The sequence below is a fragment of the Equus asinus genome, chromosome 2 (assembly GCF_041296235.1).
Source record: "Equus asinus isolate D_3611 breed Donkey chromosome 2, EquAss-T2T_v2, whole genome shotgun sequence".
Taxonomy (NCBI): domain Eukaryota; kingdom Metazoa; phylum Chordata; class Mammalia; order Perissodactyla; family Equidae; genus Equus; species Equus asinus.
The window spans coordinates 80,134,169-80,156,136 of record NC_091791.1 but is presented as its reverse complement, the minus strand read 5'-3'; the positions used below and the strand labels follow the sequence as shown (position 1 = coordinate 80,156,136).

At 39.3% G+C, this 21,968-nt stretch overlaps 1 long non-coding RNA gene and 1 pseudogene across 1 annotated transcript; one reads left to right on the top strand and one right to left on the bottom strand.

Moving 5' to 3' along the window:
• Positions 1–1,488: 1,488 nt before the first annotated feature.
• On the bottom strand, positions 1,489–3,430 carry LOC106843890 (14-3-3 protein theta pseudogene; annotated as a pseudogene).
• Positions 3,431–4,040: 610 nt separating this feature from the next.
• LOC139046220 (uncharacterized) lies at positions 4,041–11,372 on the top strand. Its single transcript, XR_011505980.1, has 4 exons — positions 4,041–4,172; positions 6,296–6,390; positions 7,299–7,381; positions 9,018–11,372. It is a non-coding gene; the product is annotated as an uncharacterized lncRNA (long non-coding RNA).
• Positions 11,373–21,968: the final 10,596 nt, after the last annotated feature.

Here is a 21,968-nt window from a genome sequence, read left to right as displayed (position 1 = left end):
GTTTTTTAGGATAAGTGCTAAAACAAGCCATTTTTCATTTTTATAAATGATAAGTAATAAGGTATGCACAGATTTGACACTATAGTGATATTTTTCAAGTGTGATCACAGAGTGTGTCCTGTGAAAGTCTGTTTAAAAAAGCTGTGAGGAAAAGCTGTACATTATATCCCATTTTGGAAATCCACAATACACGTTAGATATTAGTATTTGAAGGGCTCTGAGAAATCATGTAATACAGAAACTTGTTAATTTTGTCTAACACCTCACTTTTATTTTTAAGTTTTAGAAGTCTGCTTTATTCCACATAATACTTAACAAGATATCATTTACATACGAGAAATACATGGACTATGAAACTCACCCATGGTGAAACACTTACACTAATAAATGTAGTCCAATTTTATACATTTCCAGGCACTCCTAGGCAAATGTGTCACCATGAAGAAATATGGGTGTCCCTACTCATTTTGCATAAAATAAAAGAGAACCATCGATAAATTCAGAAGTTCGCCTGTCACTTAAAATATGAGCATGCAATTGTTAAAAGGCACAGTAAATGGTTTATAAAATGTAATTTTATTTTATGTAACTCTACTGTTGCATAGGATATAACATTTTTACAAGGCTTTTTTGGGACTACTGTCAGTGGTGAGCAACACACAATGGTGGTCCAGCTCCCTAAACAGCCATCACTAGACAAACTGGACACTCTCTCACCTGTGCGCAAATCTGCACAGAAAAAGTACTGAAGTTTTAGACTGGAAACTGTGTGCTTTAATTTATTTCCCCTTTCTAGTGTATTAGGAAATGTTATGCACTTTAATTTGCCAAAAGAAATCCTTGTATTCTGGCAGCAACATGTTACTTCTGTTACATAGTAAAGACAATACCAGAACCACAAAGACAAGTTGTCAACCTAAACAGCAGCAAATGAAATGTGAATGGCAAACTCCCTCTTGTCGTAGAGATGCAGGACCTCTATGACGTATTATATAAGAGGTCTTTCAGTGGGGGACCCCTAAGGCCAGAAATGTCAGATGCCTTTCCGTTCAATCTCCTACTTCAGATTTCTACTAAAAAAATAATACATTAAGAGTGTGAAAAAGTTGCTTCCTGAAAGCAAGACCTAAAGAAGAGTAAGGGAGAGAATGTAGAAATTAAGAAGTTAGTGTAGAATACTCTTTAATTGTAATTAACTATATTTGCATATCTTGACAGTAACATAAAACAGTCACTTGCGGAACTGGTTTAGATTACTGCAATACCAAATGCATTTTTAGTCCTCTCCATTAAGTGTTTGGAAATCACATATGTTTATAGGAAATGAAGCTGTTAATACTTTTCTACAGCAGCAGTTGCCCACCACGAAGGCCAAGACAAACACAAATCAAGGCATGGAGTCTCCCCAAAGCTGCAGCGTGAAAAGCCTACACATGGTTGATTCCATACACATGAATGGGTTTCTTTGCAATGGGAAATTCAAGTGGACTAAGGAATGAGATGTGTAAAAACGTTTCTAGAGAGGAAGAAGGCTGTCCCCCGTATGCATTCAGTTTTCGTCACTTTCTTTCCTGCACTATCTGATGTCATAAATGTAGATTGTGCTAAGCGACAGCATGAGGACTGTACTGTCTTTGTATGTCTTTGTTCAGTGTATCAAGTTCTATGATGGCCTCATCAAAAGCTGTTTTAGTCAGTGTATAGCAAGCTCTGGGTTATTAAGGAGTTCCTAGCAAAACACAAAAGAGTGAGGAGCCTGCCCCAGGCAGACTGTGTGTGTGAGTTGCATCTCTTTCTGGTTTATATCAAATGTTTGTTGCTAAATTCCTTGGGAATTATCTATCATTTGGTTTTGATCATCACCACATGCAACTTCAGCAAGGTCCTGGAAGTGATCCCTTTCATTTTCAGACTGAAGACCTTACTCTCTGGATTGGTTGCATTGACTGTTAATAATTATCCAACAATTCCAGGATGAGGGCACCGATGGATCTCAGTTCAGACTACACTTTCTTCTGATGGTAGTCCTTATCATAGTTTCAGCTTCTTCTAAGGAGTGACAGTTTTCCTCTTGCTGCTCCAGATGACCCTTCAGGAGGACCTGCAGCTTTGTGCTTGAGATTAGCTGGGTCTTCTCCATGACAGGCTGGAGGTGGACTTCGGTGATGGGAGGGAGGCATGGAGGGTAGCGAGCACCACCCAGGTGGGGACGAGCCCTCCTCCAGAACCTGCCCCTCTGATCTGCTTCTGACTTTAGCAAAGAATCCTTCTATCTCTAACTGTGTTTTTAAAACATTTTGAGAATTGATTCATTAGTGTCTTCCAGATAGTGAAAAGCCAAGCTGAGAAGGATAGAGGATGGAATTAGACAGTAAATGTATATGAGTAAGTGTAGAAATTGGTATAAAAATTTTATTGAGGCCCTGTTGAAATGAATGTGTTTAGGAATGAAAATAATCCAGCATACATGAGTATTCCATGTATATAGTATACATATTGAATTAATGTGTGTATATACATTTATATACACATATAATTGCACAGATATTGCACACAAACACACTCAGAAGGGCTCTGAGCCATGACTCAGGAAGGCAATTTTAAAGCGTTCTCAGAAAACATTATTTCAAAATAATTCTACAGCATAAAAGCTGAACAAAATGAGTGGTATAATTAATAAGTCCACTGAAAACAATTCAAAACAAAGTGATTTAATTCTAAAAGTAAAGTTTGAGACATTCTAGAATGCTCTGTGCATTTGCTATTAATTGAGCAAATACTACTCGCTAAGCAAACTTGGTGCAGTGACAGAGCAGTAAACAAAGTAGATCGGATCTCTGCTCTCCTGGAGCTTGTATTCTAGTGAAGAGGGAGAGGAAACAAGTAAATATGTGATACGTAAGCAGTGACGCGTTCAAGACGGCCTTAACATTCCCTCAGCTTGACTAAGCTTTAGACAGCCTTCTTCCTGCCTCTAGACCCCTGACATCTCCTTTCTTGGAGCTGTGGGGACCTGGAATTGGCCACCCCAAGATGTGTCTCTTTGGCATCAGGATTATTTGAGGCTGATTGCTTTTGATAAACTGGACAGGGAAGGAGGCTCTGAGGAATGGAACTTGCCCTTCCTTAGGACACATTTACATTTGTAAGGTAAATCTCTATCTGTAAAACTGCCTCCCTCTCTGTACCAGGAAGAAGAAAGGAGATGACCTTCTCTCTAAAAACTCTTAATCAATACCAAAGGCAAGGACTTAAATCTGCATTTTATTGTGCTAGTCTGGTAACCTCCTGTAACTGACTTCCCTCCCCCTCCCAAAGTTGGCATCTCCTTAAAGATTAAGCACCTTTCTTTAGGCTGGGAACCAATTGCGGTGCTCATCTGTGACCCCCCACCCCAGCCCGAGGCAACACACCTGCCACCCCGCGGCATTCACTGGGACAGCAGACCTATCTGTCGTTTCCATTGAGTTCTGTGCTGGCAGAGCGGCCTCGTGACTCTGGTAAAAGGGACATTTCAATCACATGTGAAACACCCTGTTTGGGGGGTATATAACAACTGTGTGCACCCCACTTCTTCGGTGCCCTTTCTTCCTTCGGGAAGAAAGGCCCCAGGTCATGGTTCCTCATAAAGCTTTGTTTAATTTTCTCTTGCTATTCTGTCTCATGTGAATTTAATTTGTTCTCCGGCCAGACGAACCCCCATTTGGGGAGGGGAAATGTCCTCCTCCCTTACAGAGCGTTTGGTTTCGAGAATTTGTAATTGTAAATTCTTTCTCTGCCCCTTTGAGATGTAAGTCTTTTAAAAGCTTCTGGCCTGTTTTACTACCAGGACTTTTTTTCTCAAGGACCTCATCAAGGGAGATAGAGGCCCTAAATCTCAGTCTCTGTGGGACACAAGGAGCCTAATAACTTGGGTGTGTACTTTGCTCCAAGTTGTAAAACTCTCTCCTATCATAAAGACCGAAAGTTTACTTTTCCTTTGGGTAAGCCAATTAGCGAACACAGATGGCCTAAGATCCACCCCGCCTCAGCTCGTAAATGCTCGCCCACCCTTTGTTTCAGAGGAGCTGAGTTTCTGGACTTGATCTGTGTTCCCGCTGCTATCACTGGAGATAGTATCAGAGTAAAATCAATTTCTGGCTGCTCATCTTGTCTGGTGCAATTTTTCTTAGGTGAGAGTATCTATTGTTTTATGAAAGATGATCAGAATAAAAACTTTTGATATGTGGGTTATTTGGACAGAGAATTAAATGGTGTGAGAGAGTAAGCTGTGTAGATCTGCAGTGGGCGAGTAGTTCATACAGCTGGAAGAGTCTATATAGGCTCTGGCAGGCATGCGTATGAGGTACAGTGAGGGAGCCACCATGGAAGGAGAGAGTGAAGGAGGAAGACAGTGGTAGATGTCAGAGAGGTGGTGAGGAGCCAGTTCCCATGGGACCTTGCCAGCCATTGAAAAGACTTTGGCTTATAATTTGAATGGAGTGGAAAGCCATCAGAGAAGGGTTTGCAATATAGGAGTTAAATGATATGATATGCTTAAAAACAGTTGCTATTTTGAGGAAAACAAAACAAAACATAAAGGAAGCAAGTATAGGATCAGGGAATGAGTTTGGAGCTGTAGGCAGAGATGATGGAGTCTTAGATCGGGGAGGAAGCCCTGGTGACAGTGAGAAGTGGTGGGGTTTGGATATGTTTTGAAGGTTGAGACAAGAGGATTTGGATGTGGAGCATGAGAGAAGGAAAGGGGCTCAAGGTGCTGAGGTGTTGGCCTAAGCAAGTCAAGGGATGGCGTAATCCAGATTGGGTCACCACAGGAGGGGCTGACCTGGGGTTTGGTACTTCCACATGCATCACCTTCTTTAGTCCTTTCAACAGTCCCGTGGAAGTTGTGTTATTATTCCCACTCTGAGATGAGGAAATTGAGTTCCAGAGAATGTGAGTAATTTTCGCGAGATTGCACAGCTAGTAAATGGCTGTCTTAGTTTGGATTTCTCTGAAAACAGAGCCTGGGACAAGAACTTACGTGCAAGTGATTTATTTGGGGAACAAAGGAGACCAGGGAGTTGGAGTGAGGGACTGGGGGAGCGAGGGCAGGAGAGAGGGAAACCCGATGTAAGGCTTTACTCTGAGTTTGTGGGCAATGAAGGCTCAATTCTACAGGACTCCTTGAGACCTACAGATAGAATTGTCTGCTGGAGAGAGAGAAGAGGGGGCATTCGTCCATCTGTTCCACTCCCATTTCCCACTAAGTGAAGGTTGCCCCCGGGAGAATCTCCTCTCACTTCTGAACTTCAAGTGCGTGTAGTTCTAGAGCTCCTTGTTGAGGTCAGTGGTGTGGACAGAAAATGAAGATGTTTAGCACCATGCTAGGTCCTTGATATATGTTATCTCACCTAATGTTCACAGAACTCAGGGAGGTAGAAAAAATATTTATGCATACGTATGTATCTATGCATCTATTACTTATCGATCAATCTATCTCTGTGTATCATCACTCTATACGAAACTGAAACCCAGTGAAATTAAGCAATGCTTATTTTGAAAGAACTAGCTTGGGACCCAGATCAGGATACCCAGGACCCTGGGGCTGAAACTCCATTTCTGCCATAAACATGTTCCTGGGCTCACTTTCATCATTATCTCTGCCTTTTAAGCTCCTCTTTAATCCCACGTTGTTCACAACTGCAGCAGAACAATGGATTGTAATACATGCATCTGGCTGATGACTTTAGCTCACCTCCAAGTGAGCTGCACTAGCTTGTTTAGCACCTAAGCAGCCTGGATGCTGAGAGTTGAGGGGAGCAGTGCAGACTTGAGAATCAAAATGGTGGCATGGAGGAATGTTTTATTGGAAAGAGTTCCACTTGAATTTCTCTGGAGTGTCACGTAGGCAGGTTACTCTTCTTCTCTGGGTCTCAGTTTCCTCACCAGTAAATGAGGACTTGGGGATGACCTGCCTGATGCCTTCTGATTCCAATCTTCTGTACTTTTAAGGGACTTATTGGTGTGCAATCCTAAAAATGTATCTTTGTAGTGACAAAAAGGAAACTCCCAAGGTTTAAACATTTAAATGGCGTTTTCCGAGAACTCTTTTCTATGGGAGGGTGCTATGTTCCCGGAGAAGTCTATGCACCATCATAGCAATTATTTCCTATTGTTTCCACAAGTTCACCTTGAAATTGAAGGCAGTAAGAGCTTCAGCTGCCTGTTTCGTGAAAATAACAAAAGCAATTGGGATGATGCCAGAATTTTAAAATGCTGATTATAATCAATGTTTTGGTATACACTTCTTTAGTTGGAGCCAACGTTTTGCCTTAAGGATACGACTCAAACTTCCAGAAAACAAAAGCATAGAAAAAATTTTCCTCTTCCTTCTCGCATCTTACTCAGGTATCAATCTCTGAAATTATTTCTGTGGTTCTGAACATTAATCTGTTATATCAGAGACTAGAGGTCAGGATGGCAAAACAGGATAATATTTTCATAAAGGTTATCAGGCAAAACTGTAGCAAGCTTACACAATACAGCATTTAGTATATTGGCATGATAATGATTATCTTATATTATTCCCCATCAGCACTCTAAGCCAAGACATTGTCATCACCCTAGCAAGTTAAATCTGTCGGCTATTGAATATGAAACACATTACACTAAAAGCTTTGAGGAATGTTAATTTCTTCAATTTAATTTCTAAAAGACAGCTCGGACACTTACTTGACAGGAAAGATTGCTAAATTCAGTCAAGCAAGAAACCATTATTTATGTTTTAAAATGCGGAGGAAAGATGGATCAATGATCTCTTTGTTATTCCTCATGGTTCTGCATCGACTGCCACTCAGGATTCAGAAGTTAATTTTGATTGCCTGAAGAGACCATAATCTATCCTTGTAATTGATGCCTTTGTTTCATTTCTTTTGCCATCAAGATTTTGTGCAAAAACCTGCTCCACAGTGCAGCCTGTCAGGGCCAACATGAAATTGTAGTGAACTGTTATATATGGGTGGAACCTAAAGGGAGAGGGTGCATGTTTCCTTTAAAACATTTGAACCTTTCAAAAGACAGGCAGTGCGATTTCCAGTGTAAAGATGGAGCAGGATAATGGTCTGACCAGAATGGTTTTGGACTCTGGGGCAAAATAGCACTTTGGAGAAAGTAGGAGGGGGACGCTCTCTGGAGCTGGCCTTAAAATGTTTGGGGCGGAGTCTATCATTTGCTTCAATAACTGCAATGTTGGAAAGAGGTCTTTTTGACAAAGGGTAAGATTTTGCTAAACGTGAGATTTCTTTCTCTTTCTCGAGATGGATGGATGGTGGAGATGGTTGCACAACAACATGAATGTATTCAATACCACTGAACTGCACACCAAAAAATAGTTAAAATGGTAAATTTTATGTTATGTGCATCTCACTGTAATAAAAAATATTTCTTTCTCTTTCCCCTATACCTTTTCCCAAACAACAAAATAATGCAACTTTATATGAAAATGAAGTTAGATTAAACCTATTTGAAATGCAAAAGATAGAAATTTTTATCTATTTAAATTTACAACATTCTGGTCACTAGGGAAAGTCTGAATTTTATCTATCTCAATTTTTTTTTTTTTTGAGGAAGACTAGCCCCGAGCTAACATTTGCCACCAATCCCCCTCTTTTTGCTGAGGAAGACTGGCCCTGAGCTAACATCTGTGCCCATCTTCCTCTGCTTTATATGTGGGATGCCTGCCACAGCATGGCTTGCCAAGCAGCGCCATGTCTGCACCCGGGATCCCAACTGGTGAACCCCAGGCCACCGAAGCAGAATGTGGGAACTTAACCACTGTGCCACTGGGCCAGCCCCTATCTATCTCACTTTTAAAAACTGGGGATCAATTTCTCTTCCAATGTTAGGTTGCATGTTATAATAAAGATTAAAACTCTAACCAGTTGTTTTTTTCCTGAGAAAGAGTCACCCTGGGCTAACATCTATTGCCAATCTTCCTCTTTTTTAGCTTGAGGAAGATTAGCCATGAGCTAACATCTGTGCCAATCTTCCTGTATTTTGTGTGTGGGTTGCTGACCAGTGGTGTAGGTCTGTGCCTGGGATCTGAGCCCACGAACCTGGGCTACTGAATTGGAGTGTGCTGAACTTAACCACTATACTATGCGCCTAGCCCCTCTAACCAGATTTTTGAGGAGGAACTTAAAGTGGCTCATCTTGTTTCCTGAAAAGAAGGAAAGCCATTGAGAAACACTTTCCTAGATGTTTACTCCAAAGGAGCAAGTATAGGCTGCGGGACTGGAGTTAAACGGAGGTTAAAATTCTGATATGACCGTGAACTGTATGGATGAATTCAGGTGTCTAATGTTTAAGGGGCTCTTTAAGCTGATGAGGATTCTAGGAAATGTAAGAGGACCAAGGCTGTATATGAATTTGAATACTTTGTTGATATTTTAAGATTATAGTTATATACTAGTGTTTATAAGTATAAATGTGATATTTTTATTTGCTTAGAGTAAAATGCTAAAATTTATTTGCTAATATTAAATATTTATTTCTCATATTTATTTTGTTGGTGGGCATCATTTATTTCTTGGCAACCCAAAGAAGAAATGCAAGTAGAGAAAGGAAAATTCTCTCTCCTAATTCCTACAGTCAGTTGTCACCATCCAGAGTTAAATTGTTTTCACATTAAGACTCATGGTCTTTTATTTTTGAGGTTGGAGCTGAAATCTGTTTTGTCTCTCTTCAGTCAGCCCTCTCTCTTCATCTAGAAACCTCATCTTCTCTGGGAAATGTCTTCTTTCTCTGTAATGTTCTTCCAAGCCTGAATTCCTTAACCACGTTGGTTTGGCCCGGAAGTTGATGCCTGCCCTGATTTTACCTATAGCTCGTTGGCTCATGGTGGACAACTAAACCAGGAATCTTTCTGTGGGATTAGGAGCAAGTGTCCATTTTCTCAGGGGATGAGATGTGTGCTGGTGGTGGTGGTGCTGGAAAGCTGTGTGCTGTGTTTGACACAACGTCTCCTTCCTTTGCAGAGTGAAAGAGCAAAGCCTAGAAGCCAAGAGAAGCAGAGACAATAAATGGAGATATGGAAAGTGTCCTGGTGGCCTGTGAGTCTCAAGTTCCAACCACTCTGAGACATCTGTCCACCTCATTTAGTGGCTGAAGTATTCCTTCGGTTATATGAGATAACCCAATTTCCTTACAGTATAATCCTCTTTTTGCTTAAGCTATATTTCAGTTAATTTGTTTCTCACACTTATAACTGGAAGTCTTGACTAATTCAACGGCAACCTCTTCTCAGATAGGTGGGCGAATTTTGGAATCAGACTCCTTCTCCTTTGTGCTATGATTGGCCCTCCTTGGGCAATCTAAACATTCCTAATTAGTGTGCCCTTTGGCCAGATATCCAAACTCATGGTGCTGTCTCCTCATACTGAAGAAAGTCCTTTCAGCCTCCAAGGAAGGGTAGCAGGGGTAGTGAGTTTCAATTTCTGTTGGTTTGGTTTCTAAGGAGGGCAGCATGAATTAAGTTTTGTAAAATTAATTCCTAAAATAGGCAGCAAAGTAGCTTAATATTTTGACACAATCACTCAGAGTCTGTTAAATTTTAACAACTTTTTTGATCAAGATTTATACATAAAGGCAAAAGCATCTTTGATAGCCCCAAAACGTTGAAAATGTTCCAATTTTTGAACAGCTAAAAGGCAACTAACTGCTCTATCATTCTCAACCCCTGTTGCTTTCAGATGAAAGCACTTACAATGAGTAGTGTTTCTCACCCCAGAAAGAAAAGACCTCTTTTCCCTTGAAAAAATAATTTTTGAGGCTATCTTTCAGTCTGTAAAAAGGAAGTGATATGCCGTAATGTCTATGATATGCCTTTAAAGGCAGGACATAAAGACTGAACAATACAGTCCAGGACCCTTGACAGAGGTGGAATCCAAGAGAAGGTGGGTCTCTTGGCAATGCTCCTCGGGGAGCCCCATCCCAGGACCTCTTTTTTGTGGACATTATGCTTCATCCCAAGACCAGTTAGGGCTCTTCAGAATGGCAGTCCTAGGGTCTTTGATATTTTGACCCACTGAGACACTTAATTGGAACAGATTGGCAAATAGATAAAATACAAAGCATGACAAAATTTAAAAAATCAACCTTTACTAACAGTACATGGGAACAATGACATGTCCATGTGCCTACCAGTTACACAGCTTTCTTCTCATAAAAGTCACCGTAGGAGCACGTCTTTCCTCAAAATTTGCTGTACTTTCTGACATGACGTGAGTACATTGGCCACCGTGGTATGGACTGGGGACCTGGGCCTATCATGGTGCAGGCATGCTATGATGAAGCAGAGGGACGTTTGGTGGGAGAAACCTGCCAGCAGAATGCGCTGTATTGGAGAGTAACTAATAAACTGGATCAGGTTTCCTTCCTTTGGGATTTGGAAGGTGAGACCCCAGAGAGTATAGCAGTTCAGAATAGTGAACTTGAAGCAGCGGTAGCTGCGGGACGACTAGGAGAGGATGTGCAGGAACCAGCTGGGTAGTGGGGATGGTGGGGCCACTCCTGTCAGGAGCGGGCTTCGTGGGCTCCTGGCTCCTGCTCTGTCCTGAGCGGTTCTCCTGTTCTGTAAGACCAGGTAGCCCAACTTACGAGAATGTTTTCTTACTTCTCTCAGTATTCATGTATTAAGTACATATTACTTAAGGTTCGTGATCAAATCTATTGCTTAGAATCTGAAAGGTACTGGCCAACAGAATAAGCCACACAGCTCAAACACAGCTACTTCCTGGCATATGTCTAGAGGGAGACAAAAGAAAAAGTAAAATCAGTGAAATCTATTGTTTTTAATGAAAATTAATAATAAATAGCAAATAAGTATATAACACTCCATGCCAGGCACTATTCTAAACGCATAAATGTAGTTAATCCTAATGACACAGTCCTATGAGGAAGGTCCTAGTATCTTAATTGCACAGATGAGGAAACTGACCACAGAGAGGTTAAGTAACTTGCGCAGGGTCACACAGTTGGCCAATGGTTGAGCTGAGATTTGAGCCCACGCAGTCTGGCTCCAGGGCACTTGCCCTTAACTGCTATACTATGTCACCTGTATGCATTTCTGCAGCTCTTTGACTTTGTTAAAAGACTTGATAATCTGAGGATACTGTAAACCATATATTTATGACCTTGGATAAATTACTTAATTAAGCTATGTTTGTTGCATTTAGCCCAACTGTAAATGGAGTCAAGGGTATTTTTCTTGTCATCCTAATGTAGTTTTTGTCTGAATAAACTGTGATCATAGAGGTTGGGACCAAATAAACCCAAGACTGTTGCAGCTGTAAAAAACATCCTACAAATAAATCTTGTCTGCAAGAAATAAATCAGAGCCTGGTGATGCATTCAGAGTCAGCCTTTTCTTAAATAGTGCAACTCCACTGAGAAACACTGCTCAACTGAAGAAAGGAAAATTTTTTTTTTTTTTTTTGCTGAGGAAGATTTGCCCTGAGCTAACATCTGTTGCCCATCCTCCTCTTTTTTGTTGTTGTTTTTTCTAATGTGAGCTGCCACCACAGCTTGGCCACTGATGAGTGGTTTGGTTCTGCACCCAGGAAATGAACCCGGACTGCCAAAGTGGGGTGTGCTAAACTTTAACCGCCCAGCCATTGGGGCTGGCCCAAGAAAGGAAAATAGTTTGCTTCAAATTTCTAAAATACTCATGCATTGAGGATTGTCAGATCACGGATTTGAATATTTATAGGTGAGAGGAGTATTGGAGGTTATGTAGAGAAGAAAATCCACGACCAACGGGAGCCTCCCTGCCCTCCCACAGATGGGTCAGGTGCTCCCCCCTCCTCCTCACTTAGCACCTTGCCATCACCCTCATTACAGCACATAGCACATTTTATTGTAAGTACTCAAGTGCTGTACGTCTCCGTGTTGGGTTTTAGAGGCTAACTTGAGGGAAAGAGAGAGCAGGCAGTAAGTTGATCCTATTTGACAGGACGGAGCTGGTGATCCAACGGGGGGAAGGAAATTAAATTTTCTGCACACGTGAATTTGTGACTGAGAATTGAGTCCACTGCCTATGGCGAATAATCTGGGGTTTCTAAAAATATCCTTGTGTGGCATTATCTGAACCATACATCAAGCACAGTCCAGGACTAGAGTCGGTGCGAAGTCACTTAGTGCAGCCATCTTGACCCTGTGGGAAATGGTGTGTGGCAGGGAGGGGCCTTTCAAAACTTACAGCCAATGTATCTCCCTTACACGGTAAGTTGACAGCGCCTGAGCTGTTCTGGGCTGGGAAAAAGGGCAGCCTGTCTGGTCTTCCTGTTCTAGTTTCTTCTGCTTTCACCTTTATGGGCTGGGGGAAGTTTGGCGTCTTGGTAGCTCCTTGGGAAATACTCCAACCTCCAACCTCTTGGCTCCTGGAGCTCCAAGACAATCTAGAGCTTCTATCTTCTTTCCTCTATGCTGGGAGGCATGGGCACAACCCACGTCCTCTAACGAGGTCATTAAATTGTGAGTTTGAAATGAGATTATGTTTGAAAATGATTTACTAAGCAATATAACACTAAAAATAATATTGTGCTGTTATAATCAGGATGGGAGTAGTTTGGAAGCATCAACTTTTACTGAGATGGGAAGATTAGCAGTTTTGTAACCTTGGCTGTGATAGCAACCTCATTGTAGCTCCTGAGGAAGCCTTTGTCTTGCAGAGGACATTACATCACTTTCAGGGTATCCCCTCAGGGCATCCCACGAGCATCACTGAAGGGTGGAAAGCAGAGAAGGATAACTGCATCTGTCAGGGATTCCACTCCTTGAGTGAAGAACGGAGCAGGCAGAGAAGCTGGAAATAGGAAGGCATGATTACTGCGAGGTCCCGGCAGAGCAGTTGTTTTACACCGTTTCAGGAAATTTCTTGACTTCTAGATCATTTTGAGAGGCAGAGAAAATAGAATTTACATTCACAGGAGGCAGCATGTGGCACTATGGAATTGTGGAAATGAGAAGTTCAGCCAATAGCACTTTGCTGGCCATGGAATTTTCTTGTAGTTCTTTCGTGCATCAAATGAGTTGAAGTTAAATCTGAACTTAACTGCTTTTTGGTTGTTGTCAGGCTAGATGTGTTTTGATATATGCTGATTTTTTTAGGTCTAATTCTGAAATTAGACCCAAAAAATACCAGCAGATGCATTCTCCCTTTGAAGGGAGGAATTCTTTAAAGCTGCTTATATCTAGGTAAAAATCAATCAGGCTATAAAGATATTTGTTTTTAGAGAGTCAAGTTGAGAGGAAGATGCCATTTTTTAAGTGTAAATAATACATTCTATCAAGTTTAAAAACTCGGAAATTGTTTTAGATGCCTTATTTTATTTAACTTGGTTTTTATTATGAGGCTCCCATTTGGCCAAGACGGCTGACTTTAATCTCAGTAGATTTGAGATGCAAGTTGAGTTTTAAGTTTGAGAGATTTATATTTTGCCCGGTCTGGGCTGGTTTTGGAGGTGGGGGTGAGGTCGGGGGAAAAGGGGTTTTGTCCTTGATATCATTCGGCCAATTAGGTCTCAGCTGATGACCACCTCCGTGTCTAAGAAATGTCCCTTTCAGTTGAACAGCTGTCTCTCCCTCTTAGCCCCTCCTGCGCACTTGAGGAATCTGTGCTGTGTCTGCTTTCAAGAGAAGTCACAGAAACCTCCCAAATTAGCTAACCCATCCTGCCTAGACAGTCCATACAATCATTTATTTTGTGATCTTGCCCATTCCTGGGTTTTCTCTGGAAAATGGGCATAGTTTGCCCCTGTTCTTTGATGTGATAAGCCTATTTAAAAGACATTTTTAAAAACTTTTTATCTGGGAATAACTTAAAACTTCCAGAAAAAAATTGCAAGAATAAATACAAAGTTCCCTGTTCACTAATTTTTAACATCTTGCTGCACTTCCTTTTTTATTCTCCCTCTATGAACACATATTTTATTTCTGCAACCATTTGAGAGTAAATTGCATGAATCATGCCACTTTAATCCATAATATTTCAGTGTGTATTTCCTGAGAACAAGAATATTTTCTTACATATCCATAGTTTGGTTATTAAACTGACGAAACTTAACACTGATGCTTTTATCTAATCAACGGCCCATGTTCCAATTTGTCAATATTTCAGTTTCATCACTTGTCCCAATTCCATCATTCATAGCTTTTTTTTTCTAGTCTAGGATCAGGTATTGCATTTAGGCGTCATTTCTGTTTAATACCATTTAATCTAGAACAATTTATCAGCTTTTCTTTGTTTCTCATGTTGTGGATGCAGATCTTCCTCAACTTAGGATGGGGTTATGTCCAGATAAATCCATCCTAAATTGAAAATACCGTAGGTTGAAAGCGCATTTCATACACCTAACCTACCAAACATCCTAGCTTAGTCTGACTTAAAGGTGCTCAGAACACTGCCATCAGCCTACGGTTAGGCAAAATCATCTAACACAAAGCCTATTTTATAATAAAGTGTCAGATATTTCACGAAATTGATTGAATATTGTACTGAAAATGAAAAACAGAATGGTTGTCTGGGTACAGAAAGGTTGTAAGTGTATCAGTTTTTCACCTTCATGATCGTGTGGCTGGCTGAGAGCTGTGGCTCGCTGCCACTGCCCAGCATCACAAAGGAGTATCTACCACATATTGCTAACCCAAGAAAAGATCAAAATTCAAATTCGAAGTACAGTTTCTACTGATGCGTATTGCTTTCAATGTTTTGTAAAGTCAAAAAATCATAAATTGAACCATTGTAAGTCAGGGACTGTGTGTATTTGTGAGAATTCAATAAAATAACATCCCTGTATTTGGGATTCAGCAAGTTTCCTCATGATTAGATGTTTTATCTGTGTTTGGCTAGAATACTGTATAAATGACATTGTGCCCTAGTCATGGTGTCATATCTGGAGGCTCATGGTTTTCATGTGACCCTTACTGGAGATGTTAACGCTGAGCATTTGGTTAAGGTTTATCCATTTCTCCGTTACATAATTATTATTTTTCCTTCTGTAACTAATGGGTATATTGCGAAGAAATGTTTTGGGATTATATATTTGCTTCTTATCAAAACTGCCCCCGTACACTTATTGATGATGCTTGCTGAAATCAGTATTTACCATGACAGCTGCAAATGGTTATTTTCTGATCCATCATTCATTTTATAAGTTGATATACTAGAGTAAGGAAGAGCTTTCCCTTTTCATCTATTACCTACATTATCTATCTATGTATCTATCTATCCATCTATCGATCTTCTATCCTTACCATCATCTATCTCTATTGTTAGTATAGACTCATGGATCCTATTTTATAAAATGGTTTATAAGCTTTTAATGTCTTCATCTATTTTGATCGTCAAATTGCCCTACCTTTGGCCAGCAAGAGCCTCAAGCTTGCCCCTGTGTCTTTTTGACTTTAACTTCTTTAACTTTTGGAGCACTTTCTTAAGTTGCGGCACGAGATTTTCATTCTTGTACCTTCCTTGCACTAGTCCCACAATTAGTCTTTTTCCACGGATGCAGATTCTTTTTCACTGGGAATGATATTTAGAAAACAGTTTCTGAGCCCTAGGTGCACTCTTTGCTTCTAGGCCCTTTCAAAGGACAGAGTCAGAAACACACACATACATACACACACACACACATACACACAGGATTGTGAATCCTATAGTGTTCTTACTTCCATAATTTTATCTCCTTTTTTTCCACAGAGAGAACTTGCCTTCCAACAACGTCAATATATTTATTTACTCCATCCTACAATACATACAAAATAGTTTTAGAATTGTCATTCTTATATTACTCCAAAATATAAACAATCCAACTAAGATTTGTTTGTGGGTCTTTGTCCCTCATTAGATGAGGTTGATACAGTCAAAGGACAGTATTCAAAAGTCACTTGGATTGCATCGATTGTTTTCCCTCAGAGTAGTTATTTATTCATTTAACATAATGCATCAAGTCCGGGGTTCCACCCATTCCTATTGATTTAATGTTATTTTTTAACACACTGAACATTAATATGATTCAAAAAAGCAAAACTGTGCAAAAAGTGTACTCAGACAAGGATCTCTCCCTTTTCTATTTCATATTTCTTCTTCTCTATCCCCAAAACCTTTGAGTTAAACAATTTTGTTACTTTCTGGTTTATTGTACCTGTTTATTTTTGAAAAAATAAAAAGACCATGTATACTTTCTTGTTTCCCCTTTCACTTTACTATATCTATTCAAATCTTCAGGCCGTGGGTCATTCCTATTAAGAGGCCTAGCCAGCAGCACTTCGCTTTTCTTATTTCAGTGACATCTTCTATACCCTGGAAATCACTCGGATCATATCATGGAGATATTTCTTAGTCCTTGTTCTACAACTGTGCAGTATTTCAACCCTTCTTTTAGGTTTGAACATTTAGGTAGTTTCCAGTATTTTATAGTTTCAAATACCACTGCAATGCATGACCTTTTGCATAGGTATTTTTGTGATGTTGGAGGTATGATTTCAGTGTGGAGTCTTAGAGGAAAAACCAGATCTCCTTGGGGACATGGCTGACTCTGGGCTGGGAGCAGAAAAGGTCTGAAATAATTTAAATATCTTGTGACAAAAAGTAAGACAGTGCTCTAAAGTGATGGAGGCATGTCAAAAAGACCCAGGAGCAAGCTTGAATGAGTTCCCACTGGCCAAATCTGGGGCAATTTGAGCATCAAAATAATACGAGGGTAAACGTGAATGTGGTTTTGTCTGATATTGACAGATTGCCCTTCACAGAGATTGTGTTGTTTTGTGGTCCCATTCAGCAATGCATGGAGCGCCCGCTTCTCCACTCTATTTTGTTTGTTTGACTTCATAATAGTTTACGTCATTGTGAAATTTCAGTTGTACATTATTTCTTGTCTGTCACCACATAAGTGCTCCCCTTCACCCGCTGTGTCCTCCACATCCCCCTTGCCCTGGTAACCACTGAACTGTTTTCTCTGTCCCCATACTTGTTTATATTCCACATATGAGTGAAATTATCTGGTGTTTGTCTTTCTCAGTCTGGCTTATTTCACTTTGTATAATTCCCTCCAGGTCCTTCCATGTTGTTGCAAATGTGATGAGTTTGTCTTTTCTGGCTGAGTAGTATTGCATTGTATATATATACACATCTTCTTTATCCAATCATCAGTCAATGGGCACTTGGATTATTTCCATGTCTTGGCTATTGTGAATAGTGCTGCAATGAACACAAGGGTACATATGTTACTTTGGATTGTTGATTTCAAATTGTTTGGGTAGATCCCTAGTAGTGGGATAGCTGGGTTTATGGTAGTTCTATTTTTAGTTTTTGGAGAAATCTCCATACTGTTTTCCATAGCGGCTGCACCACTTTGCATTCCCACCAGCAGTCTATGAGGGTTCCCTTTCTCCACACCCTCTCCAACATTTGTTATTTTTAGTCTTTGTGATTATCGCCATTTTAACAGACACAAGGTTGTATCTTGGTGTAGTTTTGATTTGCATTTCCCTGATGATTAGTGATGTTTAACACATTTTCATGTGTTTATTGGCCATCTGTATGTCTTCTTTGGAAAAATGTCTGTTCATATCCTCTGCACATTTTTTGATCAGGTTGTTTGTTTTTTTATTGTTCAGTTGTGTGAGTTCCTTATATATTATGGAGATTAACCCCTTATTGGATGTAGGATTGGCAAATATTTTCTCCGAATTGGTGGGTTGTCTTTTTGTTTTGATTCTAGTTTCTTTTGCCTTGCAAAAGCTCTTTAGTCTGATGAACTCCTACTTGTTTATTTTTTCTTTTGTTTCCCTTGTCTGAGAATACATGGTATTCAAAATGATCCTTTAAGTTTGATATCAAAGAGGGTACTACCTATGTTATCTTCCAGGAGTTTTGTGGTTTCAGGACTTATCTTCAAGTCTTTGATCCATTTTGAGTTTATTTTTATGTATGACATGAAATAATGGCTACTTTCATTCTTTTGCAAGTGGTTGTCCAGTTTTCCCAACATCATTTGTTGAAGAGACTGTCTTTTCTCCATTGTATGTTCTTAGCACCTTTGTCGAAGATTCCTGTCTGTATACGTGTGGTTTTATTTCTAGGCTTTCAGTTCTATTCCATTGATCTGTGTGCCTGTTTCTGTACCAGTACTGTGAGGTTTGGTTACTATGGCTTTGTAACACATTTTGAAGTCAGGGATTGTGATACCTCCAGTTTTATTCTTTTTTCTCAGGAATGCTTTAGCAATTCAGGGTCTTTGGCTGCCCAATATGAATTTTAGCATTCTTTGTTCTATTTCTGTAAAGAATGTCATTGATCCTGATTGGGATTGCATCGAATCTGTAGATTGCTTTGGATAGTATGGACATTTTAACTATGTTTATTCTTCCAATCCATGTGCATGGAATCTCTTTCCATCTCTTTATATCATTATCTATTTCTTTCAATAATGTCTTATAGTTTTCATTGTATAAGTCCTTCACCTCCTTAGTTAAATTTATTACTAGATACTTTATTCTTTTAGTTGTGATTGTAAATGGAATTGTATTCTTGAGTTCTGTTTCTGTAAGTTCGTTATTAGAGTACAGAAATGCAACTGATTTTTGTAAGTTGATTTTGTACCCTGAAAATTTACTGTAGTTGTTAATTATTTCTAATAGTTTTCTGATGGATTCTTTGGGGTTTTCTATATATAAGATCATGTCATCTGCAAACAGTGAGAGTTTCACTTTTTCACTCCCTATTTGGATTCCTTTTATTCCTTTCCCTTCGTAATTGCTCTGGCCAAAACCTCCAGTACTATGCTGAATAAGAGTGGTAATAGTGGGCATCCTTGTCTCGTTCCTGTTCTCAGAGGATGGCATTCAGTTCTTCCCCATCGAGTATGATGTTGGCTGTGGGTTTGTCATACATGGCCTTTATTATGATGAGGTAATTTCCTTCTATCCCCATTTTGTTCAGAGTTTTTATCATAAATGGCTGTTGGATCTTGTCATATGCTTTCTCTGCATTTATTGAAATGATCATGTGGTTTTCATTTCTCATTTTGCTAATGTGGTATATGACATTGATTGATTTGCGGATATTGAACCATTCCTGTGTCCCTGGTATAAATCCCACTTGATGATGATGTATGATCTTTTTGATGTATTGCTGTATTAGGGTTGCCAATATTTGTTGAGGATTTTTGCGTCTATGTTCATCAGTAATATTAGGGCATAGCTTTCCTTTTTTGTGCTGTCCTCGTCAGGCTTTAGTATCAGAGTGATGTTGGCCTCATAGAATGTATTAGGAAGTGTTCCATCTTCCCTAATTTTTTGGAATAGCTTGAGAAGGATAGGCATTAAATCCTCTCTGAAAGTTTGGTAGAATTCCCCAGGGAAGCAGTCTGGTCCTGGGCTTTTATTCTTTGGGATAATTTTGATTACTGTTTCCATCTCTTTACTTGTGACTGGTCTATTCAGATTCTCTATTTCTTCTTGATTCAACTTTGACAGGTTGTAAGAGTCTAAGAATTTATCCATTTCCTCTAGATAGTCCATTTTGTTGGCACGTAATTTTTTGTAGTAGTCTGTTATAATCCATTGTATTTCTGTGGTGTCTGTTGTTATTTCTCCTCTTTCATTTTTAATTTTATTTATCTGAGCTTTCTCTCTTCTTTTCTTTGTAAGTCTGGCTAGGAGTTTGTCAATTTTATTTATCTTGTCAAAGAACCAGCTCTTTGTTACATTGATCCTTTCTACTGCCTTTTTTGTTTTAATAGCATTTATTTCTGCTCTGATTTTTATTATTTCTCTCCTTCTGTTGACTTTGAGCTTTGTTTGTTCTTTTTCTAATTCAGTTAGGTGTAGTTTGAGACTGCTTATTTGGGATTTTTCTTGTTTGTTAATGTGAGCCTGTATTGTGCTGAATTTCCCTCTTAATATGGCCTTTGCTGCATCCTATATGAGTTGGTATGGTATGATTTCATTTTCACTTGTCTCCACATATTTTTTGATTTCTCCTTTAATTTCTTCAATGATCTATTGCTTGTTCAATATCATGTTGTTTAGTCTCCACATCTTCATCCCTTTCTCAGCTTTTTTTCTTGTAATTAATTTCTAGCTTTATAGCACTGTGATCAGAAAAGATGCTTATTATTTCAGTCTTCTTAAATTTATTGAGGATTTCCTTGTTTCCCAGCATTTGGTCTATCCTTGAGAATGTTCTGTGTGCATTTGAGAAGAATGTGTATTCTGCTGTTTTTGGATGGAGTGCTTTATATATGTCTATTAAGACCAACTGGTCTAGCTTTTTGTTTAATTCCACCATTTCCCTGTTGATTTACTGTCTGGATGATCTATCCATTGATGTGAGTATTGTGGTGAGGTCCCCTACTGTTATTGTGTTATTATTAATATCTTCTTTTAGGTTTGTTAATTCTTGCTTTATGTACTTTGGTGTCCCTGTGTTGGTTGCATAGATATTTCTAAGTGTTATTTCTTCTTGATGGAATGTCCCTTTGATCATTATATACTGCCCCTCTTTGCTTCTCTTTACCTGCCTTATCTTGAAGTCTACTTTTTCTGATATAAGTACTGTGACACCAGCTTTCTTTTGTTTGCCATTAGCTTGGAGCATCATCTTCCATCCCTTCACTCTGAGCCTGTGTTTGTCATTGGACCTGAGATGTGTTTCCTGGAGGCAGCACATTGTTGGGTCTTGTTCTTCAATCCACCTCACCACTCTGTGTCTTTTTATTGGAGAATTAAGTCCATTTACATTTAGGGTGATTATCGATATACAAGCGCTTAATGTTGCCATTTTATCACACATTTTCCTGTGCTCTTGCATTTCCTTTGTTTCTCTTCCTGTGTATTTTCATCTACCAATTGAGTTATATAGTTTTTTATGTTGTATTTCTTTGTTTTCTCCTTATTTATTATTTTTGTCTCTGTTCTGCTTTTGTGTTTAGTAGTTACCCCGAGGTTTGTACTCAAAATCTTTTGGATAAGATAATCACTTTTCTGTTGGCCTCTTATTTCCTTAGATTAAACCAATTCAGTCTCTTTCCTCTTCCTCTCCTAAGTTGTTTTTCTCACATATTATTCCATCTTATCTTATGAGTTTGTGGTTAAAATGACAAGATTATCTTTGTTTTTGGTGTTTTCCTTCCCTTTGCCTTTAATGATATATTTGAGTATTTGCTATCCTGCTCTGATTCTGTCTACCTATTTATCTCCTTACTCTGTGCTTTATAACCCGTTTTTCCCTTTTTTTTTTCAAGTATGAGGGCCTTCTTGTAGGAGGAGTCTCATGGCTATGAACTCAGCTTATGTTTGTCTGGAAAAGTTTTTATTTTTCCATCATATCTGAAGGATATTTTCACTGGATAGAGTATTCTTGGCTGAAAGTTTTTGTCCTTCAATGATTTGAATATGTCATTCCAGTCTCTCCTAGCCTGTAATGTTTCTGCAGAGAAATCTGTTGAAAGCCTGATAGCAGGTCCTTTGTAGATTATTTTCTTCTGCCTTGCTGCCCTTAGTGTTCTTTCCTTGTCATTCACTTTTGCCAGTTTCACTATATGCCTTGCAGTAGGTCTTTTTATGTTGACATATTTAGGAGATCTGATAGCCTCTTCCACATAGATTTCCATCTCCTTCTCTAGATTTGGGGAGTTCTCTGCTATTATTTCTTTGAACAAGCTTTCTGCTCCATTCTCCTTCTCTTCTCCTTCTTGAATATCTATAATTCTTATGTTGCATTTCCTAATTGAGTCAGATATTTCTTGGAGACTTTCTTCATTTCTTTTTAGTCTTAGTTCTCTCTCTTCCTCTATCTGGAGCATTTTAACATGTCTACCTTCGATTATGCTGATACGCTCCTCTATTGTGTCTGCTTGAGTATTCAGGGAATCCATATTTTGTTTTATTTCTTCGATTGTGTCTTTCACCTCTAATATTTCTGA